Here is an 11,187-nt window from a genome sequence, read left to right as displayed (position 1 = left end):
TATATGAGATAATTAATTTATAAAGAGAAAAATTTATTTTAGCTCCTGAGACTGGAGTTTCTAATCCATCAGTCAGCTGTTGGCTCAGTTGCTGTAGCCATGTGGTGAAGCAGCACTCTGTGGCAGGGAACATGTGGCAGAGGAAAACCACTGATCTCACTCCCAGGAAGCAAAAGAGAGGAGGACAAGGGGCTGAGGGCTGAGGTTCCACTGTTCCTTTTATTTTTTATTTCTTTTTTCCTCATTGAGTTTATTGGTACATTTTAGGTAAACAGTACAGTTATATTCATCATTGGGATCTTGAACTCTTACATGACAGGTCTTGGTTCTTATTTTTCCTTTACCCCTGTCCTCCCTTCACCCCTACTACTTTCACTGTCCCTTTTAGAGCATCCCAATTACTTAAGAAGCCCCCACAAGCCCCACATCGCCCAGGCTCCCTTTCTGCCGAATGTCAGCAGCTGGAGGCCAAATCTTTAACACAGAGACTTTGGCAGCCATTCCAGATCTGAACTATTGCAAGAGCTCATAAGGTGATCATGATTTTTCATTTACACACGAACACAGCAAGTACCGGGTGTCACTATACATCGTTTCTACTACTTTGGCAAGGAGGAAATGTAACACACTTTATTTTCTCCATTTTTTTCACTTATCTTCACAATTTTACCCATAGTATTTAGCATTTGAATTATTTTAACATTTTCTACTAGATTTTAGCATGTTATAAAACCACTATGAATTATCATTCAATGTAATTTCCTCTTTTGCTCATCTCCCTTCCTCCTTCCAGTCTTTGAGCTCTTCTAAATTCCATAAATATCTACTTCATCATTCTCCTTTGGTTCTACAATATAGCCTTTATGGATTGCTATCAGAATTGCCAATCTATGTCCAATTAATGGAAAATGCCATGGCTGGAAACAAGTTTTTGTACATTAGTTGGGAGAGTCTTAAAACTCATGGTAATTTCTTGAAGTAATCTGAAAAAATTTGAAATTTTAGGATGCAAAAAATTAAGAACGTGACATATAGGTCAGGGATTCAGTGTCTGATCTTAAGTCCATCTTGAATTCATTTTAGAATCTGAGCAGATCTCTTTGAGCCTTAGAGAAGTTTTATCAAGAGATGAGTAATGTCTTCCTATCCATATGCCATAGGGATATCTGAGCTTCAATAATTGAATTGCGTGGTGGAATTAGGAATAAGTGTTTAAGTTTGCAGACTTTTGTAGTGCGTGAAGCAATTCAGTCTGTTGGGGGTGCATTTAAAATGTATAAGGAACTGTATCTCCAAAGTCCAGAGGGAGCCCTTTCATGATGCAATCACAGAGACAGCAGAAGCAAGTGTCCACCCAAAAAGAGGCATAGGACTGTATCTTTAGAAAATAAAAAGAGAGTTAAATAATGAGAGGTATCATATGGCACTGAAAACATCTGCTCATTCATTCTTTAAACTTTTATTTTTTAACTCGGGATCAAACTGAGGACCTGATAAATGTTAGGCAAATGCTCTACAAAGAATCTATACCCCAACTCCCCAAGTTTATAAACATTTATCAAGTACCTCCTATAGGCCAGACATGTAAACACATAGAAAGAAAAAGTTGCTATGTCGTGTTTCCTTCCCCCAGAGAATACAACAAGCATCTCTGATGGGGAATGAGCTCATCTGAGTGAGGGTAAGGGCAGGAGAAAATAGTTGGAGCAAGCAGAATTTTTTTAAGTTTCTAAAAAATTATTGAAGCGCTCCTCTCTCTACATTAAACTCCATTCTGAGTGGTTTGAATGCATGGGCTCATTCGGTCCTCACCATCGTAGGCTCTGAGAGACACTGCTGTAACCCCTTCCTGTAGGTGAGGAAGTGGAACGGTCATATCCCAGTGCTAGTAAACAGGAAGTTAGTGTCTAAACCAAGGTAGTTGGGCTAACAATGCTGTGATAATGGCAAAGGACACCACTTTCCAAGGGGCAGAACTGACAAAGGATTCAAGGTTAAAATGCAGAAGCTACTCTTACAATCCAGCAAGAAGCAGACATCCTAAATCAGAGGACAGGACAGGCAAATTGTATAACATAAATTTCTTATAAGTTTAACCTAGAATAGGAGAAGAGTACTTGATGAGAAGTTCATATCAGGCACTGTTGAATGACACTGAGACCACTCAGCTTCTCCAGGTAGGTCAGCTTATTCTCAGGATTCATCCCCGAGAAACGCATTTAAAGATGTTCATCAGAGCTGTGGAAGCAAAAGCAAAGAGTGACAGCAACCTAAATGGACATCAAAGGAAGATCGTATAAAGAAGCCATCTGCCCATGGAGGGATATAGAACTCAGAAAGAAATTAAATAGTTCTGCTTATATATGTGAAAGAAACCTCAGGAACATAATGATGAATAAAAATGTAAGAAGAACAGAATGTATGGTATAATACAATGAATGTAATATATTTTAGACCACACATAAAATAACTGTCTGTAGATAAACACATATGCAAATAAACTAGTGGCAGTGAGTTGAACGAATGTGTTAAATGCAGAGTGTTCCCATATTTATGAAAATCCTGCTTCATGAGCTGTTGTTTTTAAATATGACTAAGTAACAATAATGGTAGGTACTACTTTTTATTTCCCAGAATTTCCAAGAATTCTAAAAGTATAAGCTCACAATAATGAGTTTGATTGCCACACTAATTTCATCCTAATTTTTCATATGTGAAAATCTGAGTCATAGCAGGTTAAGTGTTTTCTCCTTGGAAACATGAATTGGAAATGATGAACATGGGACTTGAATCTAGGGATCTAGCTTCCATAATCAATAGTCTTGGTTATTATACTCTAATTATTATATTCTTAACACACATATACATTAAGACTTGTAGCCAGTGATATGTTAAGAGCCAAATAAAATGCTCAGAAGTGAAAATAATCTATAAAATGTTTTGTACCATAATCTATGAAATGTTTTGAAGCTGGATGACTATGTCAGAGGCCCAAGTCTACCTTGTATTTCTTTAGATATTTGAAAGATCATCACAACGAAGATGATAAACAGCTCTTCTGAACCTTAGGACCTCAGAGGTTAAGTTGAATTCAGCACTATTGAAGTGAGGGGTTTGAGTCAAACATAAAAGGATGATAAAGGTAGATCAGACATTTCAGTTTCTGTTATCTGCCACTAACTGTGTTTCTTTCACGTGTTCTCACACCTGCATCAACCCTGCAGTAGGACTGACTAGCCTCACAAAATGGAGACCTGGAGATGCTAAATGTTTTCCCTTCTCACCAGCACACCATGTGGAGCTGTGTCAGGAACTCTGCTAACTCCGAGGCCAGTGGCTGTGCCTTTGCAGGGTCTCCCAGCCAGGTCAGATGGTCCTCCAGCTCTGTGATCTCTTTATCCCAGCATTTCTAACTGTGGACAGAAATGTACTTATGATTTTAATCCATCCATTTGGAGAATTATCATGAGTAGCAGAGGCATTGAGATTCATCATCAAATACATAGAAAACCTGTAATTCTTACTTTTATTTTTTTCAACTAAAACATCAAGTCTCTTGGACATGGGGTATTTTTATGTGCTCATGTGAGGTTGAGAGATTTTTCAAACACATATGAAGTTCTACATTCTTTTGACAAGATATGAAATGTGCTTTACAATGACTGGCTGGTCATTCACTCTCCTTTCTATTTTCCCAGTAGTCTAAACGTGTGGGTTTTTAAACACAGTGACACACACACCAACACTTCATCTCCTACTCCTGAGCTTCCCCATTTCTGCTAGAATTTGTCCTCCGAATCTGAACAAATGCAGATGCTCTTTCTCTATTTCTCCAGCACTAAACTGCCTTGCCATACGCAGCAAATATTTTTTATGGTACCTGAGGGAAAGAAGAGAAGGAGATAGATGGCCATGGCGTCTTCTCCATATTTGTCAAGACCCACCAGAGTTTTTGCCAGCTGTGAGGTTGCAGCACAGCATGGTTAATACAGAAAGAAGCAACTCAGAAATTAGGCAAATCTGAATGTGAATCTCAGCTCCACTAGTTCACAAATTGGCTCTGAGCAGGTAATTCTCTAACCTTTGTTTTCACAGCTTTGAAATGGAATTAATATTGCCTACCTTTTGGGGCAATTTTGAGCATTCTCAAAAATACATGTAAAACATTTAATACAGTGGCTGGAATAAAACAAAAAAATTCTCAGTGAAGGGTCATAATGATGATGTCAAAATAAAGTTTTTAAACTAGAAATTGCCTTTGGGTCATACTGCTTGGACCTGGACATTGTATATGAAAGTAAATCTGAGCCAGGGGAGCAGGATGACTTGTCCAATGCTACATAGTCAGCTCACAACTCAGCAGACTTGGGATTTAAACTCCGATTCTGTCCTGTAATCCCACCTGAGCCTTGAATGTCTCTCCACAGAATTCTAGATTTTTCAATAGGTTTTGTTTTCTGATTTGTAAAACTTCACTCACATAGCTATTTCATTCAAACAATGGTGGATATTTTTTTCTAGTAGGCCCCATAACATCTGAGACCTGTTTGGAATTGGCCATTTACTCTGAGAACTCAGAGCTTTCTCTTTCTTGCTCAATTTCTGTCATATGTGGACATGTATATGGTATTAGGAGGTTTAAAAAGAAGCTATTGGGGGTTATTTTTAGCTCACCATGTCTTCACAACCTTGAAGTCTTCATGCTTTACTACTTACTTTATCAGAAGAGGGGTGATATTGAAAGAAATTTCCTTTGAGTATAGAAGAAGCTGAAAAGTTGTTGCAAGAAATCACAGCAGTCGTAAGACTGTTGCTGAGCGTGGGTTTATTAGCAAGCAAAATAAACAGCATGCTGCATGCTGACTTCATCTTCAATAAGCACTCATATTGGAAATGCTTACCTTGTTGACAGCCAAGAGGTTATCCTTTGGAGGGCGGGAGGGAGAGAGAGAAAGAGAAAAATGAAAGAAGAAATCACTAAGCCAAGAAACTTCAAGTGTTCTATGGCTTGGGGAAAGCAGTGTTGTGTAAAATCTTTTGATATGCCACCCTAAGCAGTTTGGCCTTCAAACAGTGTGAGTCACCTTGGGGCAGGACATGCTGGTGAGAAAAGCATCTAGAGAGGGCAATGAGGTAACTTTCACTCTGCCACACAGAGAACGGTAGATGAACATTGGCGAGGCATCTCTGCCACTGCCATTATGGAATGGGAGTCCACTTGGTCTAACATGTTAAGAGGATTGGTGCTAAAGCTGCATGAACTTTGAAACAGCTCAATGAAGCTTATGCACTTTCTAGTTTAAATTAGTCTTCAGCAAGACCTCTCTGATCATCAGGAATTTGGCCGCTTGAGTATTCTGTCGCACTCTCTGAAGCAACGCTGAGCTCCCTGGGTGTCAACACTGCAGGATTCTTTATATTTGAGGTAGAAATGGAAAGAGTGCTGAAAGGCAAAGAGGTCATACTACTCACTAAAATAAAAAGTCATAGATATCCATATATTTGTGTGTGTGTGTGTGTGTGTGCATAGTAGTAGTAGTAGTAGTAGTAGTAGAAGTAGTAGTAGTAGTAATAGTTTTAGGAACTCTTTTAGTGAAGAGCGGTTTCATTATGAATTCCCAAGTGTATGGGGGTGTGTGTGTGTGTGCATAGTAGTAGTAGTAGAAGTAGTAGTAGTAGTAATAGTTTTAGGAACTCTTTTAGTGAAGAGCGGTTTCATTATGAATTCCCAAGTGTATGGGGGTGTGTGTGTGTGTGCATAGTAGTAGTAGTAGAAGTAGTAGTAGTAGTAATAGTTTTAGGAACTCTTTTAGTGAAGAGCGGTTTCATTATGAATTCCCAAGTGTATGGGGGTGTGTGTGTGTGTGCATAGTAGTAGTAGTAGAAGTAGTAGTAGTAGTAATAGTTTTAGGAACTCTTTTAGTGAAGAGCGGTTTCATTATGAATTCCCAAGTGTATGGGTGTGTGTGTGTGTGTGTGTGTGTGTGTGTGTGTGTATGGATATCTATGAACAAAAGTATAAAAGTATAAAACCTGCTGAAAGGGTCAGAACAAAACTCCTTCCCCTGCCCATTTAAACTATGGAAGGTTTCAGTGGATGATGAATGAAACTGTCACTGGCTAGGGACCAAAGAGTTCCCCACAAAGAGGAGATAGGAACCTCAGGTAATCTTAGCCATGGAGTGGTTCGCATTCTTGTTGACTTCTGTCAGAGAAAAAGAATTTCCAGGCTGCATCCGTAGGAGTCATAGAAAGGTTTATTAGGCAGTGTTGAGGAAGTTCACAGCCTGGGCATACACAGTGTGTTCCTCAAAAAACAGGTGTGTTATGGCCTGGGTCTGCAAGTCTTTGTGCTGCCTTACGGCATCCTCCAATAGATGATCTGGGATGTGTGTTCCTACTGTCGTCCAGGATACATTGGTGGGCTAGGTCCCAACCTAAAACATTTGCGTGCATTCAAAGTTAGAGATATGCTATCCACTTAATGGTGCTGCTTCCTTAAGATATAGAAAAATCATAGGCTCAAATTATATGTGAAAAGAAAGAGCCCAATTTATAGGATTAGGGGTTTTTTGAGAGGCATTGTAATCTTGGGTAACTTTGTGTCCTAAAGCTATGGATTTTCTTAAAGTTCAGTTTTAAGTTATTATTTTCCTTGTCTTTTTTCTACCTATCTTTATTTCTTCTGTCCTACCTCAAAACTTCCTTGTATAAAGGCGTTATGCCCTGTGCCATGCGGTGCAGATGGAAAACTAGTTTAGAAAACACTTGGGAATTCACAATGAAACTGCTCTTCACTAAAGGAGTTCCTAAAGCTACTACTTACATTTCAACTTTAGCAAAAATAGAGTTCAACACTAAGGGAAAGAGACACACTTCCCTCTTCCTGCAGGTAGAGGCATCTGCTTGCTTCAGCATTTTGGTGTCCCTGGGAGTACTGGACAATGTAAAGACACAGCTGTAGAACCAATGTAAAGCACATATTCCTTGCAAACATATGTATTCCTCTAAGGCATGCTGCCTCCAGGCACAGATTTCATGTGGCCTTCTCCTGGAGATGCCACTGGTTTTGGAATGAGTTTCCATGAATTATATGGCTCAGGAAACAGCTGCAAGATCATGTTCCTGCACCTCTCCTGGGTCTCCTTTGAAGCGCCTGCTTCTGCTTCAAGGATAACAAATGACAGGAGCCTTTCTTCAGAAGGGGTAAAAATGTGAGGGCTGCTTAAACACTCCAGCACAGCTATGGCATCATAAAACAAACAAACAAAAAACATGTTAGCTGAGAAGCCATCAGGCCAACAAAAGGACTGTTGAGGAATCAGCCTCAGTGAATGTAAACTTTATATGTCATGAACAGAAGCTAAGGTTAATAATATCAACAAGAATGAGCTAAGATTAATAATATCAATAAGAATGAAAATGGGCAAAGGAAATTTAAAAGAGGAAGCACAGAGCCAGGAGGGAAGAGGAAGAGATTTAAAATAGAAACAATCTGTATTGTGTACATGTACCCCTTCCCCAAGATGATTTTAAACGGCAACTACTGCAAACATATACTAATGAAAAAGTAAAAGAGTCAGTAAAATCTGTCAATAAAGCAGAGGGCTCCAGCATGCAAAAGTTATTGTTTTCCACAAAGTGAGAATGATCTTGATTGTTTAAGAATATAAATATGAATAAAACAGAAATAGTTATACAGTAGGACTTGAAAGCTTTGAAGTATTACTACAGAAAAAAAAACAGACACTGTCTATACTTGCTTGCAGCCTTTTGGCACAGCCAGTGAGTTTACGTGTTAACTGTCATGTTCTCCTTCTCCCATTCTGTGTCCACAGTACTAAGTGAATTCATGACAAAAACCAAGAGCTGGTTTGACAAAACAGAAAATCAGTTGCAGAAGCAATGAATTTTTAGTGGAAAATATATTGTATTTTTAACAAACCATGACTTCTCAGCTGAAGGAGACATAATGCAGGATCAGTTTCATGGGGTGAAATGCATATGCTCACCACAGATGTATTTTCATTTATAATTATGTGATGAAAACAACATTGCTGGGACCTCATTCATTTATAATTATGTCATGCAAAGAGAGACAGGAACACCCACAGAGCCATACAATGTGATTATATGCTGAAGCGGTTGTTAATTATCCTTCGGGACATTCCTACAAGGATTTTAAACAAAATCAACAGACAAAATGTTTGCAGCACTGTTCATGGCATACTGGAAAATTTGTGCAAACTCTTCAAAGAATGATAGGGGGAGATGGTTATCCAAGAAATAAAATAATTGTCAACTTATTTAGCACTTAAAAAAATTCATTCTCCACATTTTCCTGGATTTTATTTGGGAATTTGAATCTCAAGAAACAAGGTTGAGTGACAGGAAAATCCTGAGTTTCTGGCCATACCAGTCAATGCTCACTAGAGAAACAGATATAAGTGCGTATATTTAACAAGGTAGACTTACAATGACCACCAACAGTCAGGTGTGGAAGAGTACAAAAGGATGTTTGGATCTGAAGGATCTGTCAAAACTCAAAAGCCTGGAGCTTACTGTAGAGTCCCGTGTGAGTCCATATCAGGAAACCACAAGAGTGATCTGCAATTTGCAAAGGCAAAGACTGGAGCTCCTCTGGGGAAAAAAATTAAAAGGGCTTCCTTCTTCTTTCCCTCTTTATTCCATTCAGGCTTTAAACCTGTTGGTCGGTGCTACTCACACCCATCTCCATTTTCACTAAATCCATTCATTAACACCCAGAATTATGTCAATCACTAGGGCTTTTTTACTCAAACTGACAAGACACTTAAGTATCATACTGGTGTTAAAGTGAAACAAATACCGAGCCAGGCGTGGTGGTGCACGCCTTTAATCCCACCACTCCGCCGAGGCAGGAGGATCTCTGTGAGTTTGAGACCAGCCTGGGCTACATAGTGAGTTCCAGGTCAGTCTCAAGTACATAGTGAGACCCTGTCTCAAACAACAAACAAAAAGCAAAAACAAACAAAAAAAACCCCCAAAAAACAAAAAACAAAATAAAGTGAAATAAATACCAAATCTGTCAGTTATTATCCTCTCTATCCTACGCGACTGAAGCATTAAAAGATCCCAAACATGTCTTTCTTCACTTTTCCCAAGCTGGTGCCCTTGACCCAGATGGAACGTTCTTCCTCAAAATCAGCAGCTAAGAGAGGCTGCCTCAAAGTTAGTGACCCTGAGAAGCTCAATACGCAAAGGGACAGTGGCCAGACCACATAGAAAAATAGAATTTTTACCACAACAGCAGAAATATGTTCTAGAAACTTACCCTTAATCTGTGATAATCAGCCCAGGAAGCCAGTTTACTATATCAGACTAATAGAAAGACTGTCTAGTGAAAAATGCAGGAAGTCAAACAGTAACATTTTTAACAATTAGCCAAAATTGCCAGGACTGTATTAATAATTCACAGCTTCTCTAACTTTTGGCCCCACTGTCACCTGAGGACCAAATACAGAAATCCAAAGGCGCACCACTGATCAATCACGTAGGAAACCCCACTTCTAATTAGCCCACCTACCACTTCCCCAGGCCAGTAGCCCCTACATGGGCACAGCTGAAGCCTCCCTTGTTTCCATTCTAAAGCAGCCCCACTCCTGGGCTTGCCCTTGAGTCTCTGCCAAAGCACAGGTTATCCTGGTTAGTTACCCTGCTGTAACAAACTCTGAATAAGCAACCTTTGCTTGTTCCCATTTGATTGATTTTCATTTCCTTCCACACCCCATTGCTTCTTACTATTTTTTAAGATTCTCTTTGTGATATCCTGATTTGACAGGGCAATAACCATATTCCACTCCTGGGCTTGCCCTTGAGTCTCTGCCAAAGCACAGGTTATCCTGGTTAGTTACCCTGCTGTAACAAACTCTGAATAAGCAACCTTTGCTTGTTCCCATTTGATTGATTTTCATTTCCTTCCACACCCCATTGCTTCTTACTATTTTTTAAGATTCTCTTTGTGATATCCTGATTTGACAGGGCAATAACCATATTATTAAGAGCTATACACTTTGGACAAAGGGGCAAAAATCATATATTTAGATTTCAGATACTGAATCGGCAGGCAGCTAAGAAGACTAATTAGTCTACATATTTAAAACGGGCTAGAGTTGGAATTGCTGAGATTGAAGGGAGGACAGTTAAAAAAAAAAAGCAAAAGAGAGACACTGGTATGAGGATCACTCCTGGACTTGACCTGAAGAGCCCGCGCAGTCAGTTACTTCGATAGAACTATATCATTGTTAAGCAAAAAGTGGGAGACGCACTCCCACAACAGTACGAAAACCCGGGGCTTCTTGTAGACCGGGAGACACGCGTGAACTTCCCAGCGAAGGTTCAATATTGGATGGGCCGAAGTAAATTGGTAGCTGACAAATTATCAGGATAAAAGCAGTAACAAAATGTATTAATGCACATACACAAAGGAGCCATACAAAACATGAACCTGATAAAAAGAGCCAGATAGTTGAAGCTTAAATGGCTCCTTTCCAAAGAAGAGAAAGATAAGGGGTGTAAGCAAATGAAAGGAGACATTTAAAAAATGATTTCAGGGGATCAAAGGTGGCAAAATTTGACTCATAAATGAGTCCTTTTGGAATTTGAGTGGGCCCCAGAGACAATAACTTGTGGTCACATACCATAGTCTTTCCTGTGACAAATGAAATTTCAGGGTGGGGGGACATGGAGGGCAGCTATGTTGTCATTTGCATGGCTAATGTTAGAGCAGATAGAGGTGTATTGGAGTCATGTTTCTTCCAGCATATTCTGATCTCCATGGTCTTTAATTTAAAACAGTCAGGATTCTGGGATATTCACAGAGTCAGAGCCCACCACTGGCACATAGGACAAACAAATCAATGGGTCCTTCCACCTGTTACCCATTAAAAGTATGCTTTGGGCTCATTCTTTTTCTGAGGAGATCAAAGACATAAAAGCAGTTTTTATTATAAACAAACAAGGGAAAATGAAATCTCTTCATTTGGGCCTACAGAAGTTGGTAACTAAGAGCAGAACAAGACTTGGCCTTCTCTTTGCACTGTTTCTTATCTTTAAACTTCAAGTCAAATCCCTTCTCAGGTCTGCACACAAGACATGTTAATCATCTAGGAACTTTTTGTCTAAAGGTTGGCAAAAAAAAAAAAAAAA

The 11,187-nt window shown here is 39.3% G+C and overlaps 1 long non-coding RNA gene across 1 annotated transcript; it reads right to left on the bottom strand.

Annotated features, from left to right (window-relative positions):
• Window positions 1-302: 302 nt before the first annotated feature.
• LOC104875768 lies at window positions 303-9,354 on the bottom strand. The gene is made up of 4 exons (XR_784170.1): window positions 9,314-9,354; window positions 8,476-8,607; window positions 3,285-3,413; window positions 303-2,238 (listed from the first exon to the last, which is right to left on the bottom strand). It is a non-coding gene; the product is annotated as an uncharacterized LOC104875768 (long non-coding RNA).
• Window positions 9,355-11,187: the final 1,833 nt, after the last annotated feature.

The sequence above is a fragment of the Fukomys damarensis genome, unplaced genomic scaffold, assembly GCF_012274545.1.
Source record: "Fukomys damarensis isolate Sample0158 unplaced genomic scaffold, DMR_v1.0_HiC HiC_scaffold_30, whole genome shotgun sequence".
NCBI lineage: Eukaryota > Metazoa > Chordata > Mammalia > Rodentia > Bathyergidae > Fukomys > Fukomys damarensis.
Note: the sequence above shows the minus strand (reverse complement) of the source record. Positions and strands in the feature narration are given on the sequence as shown.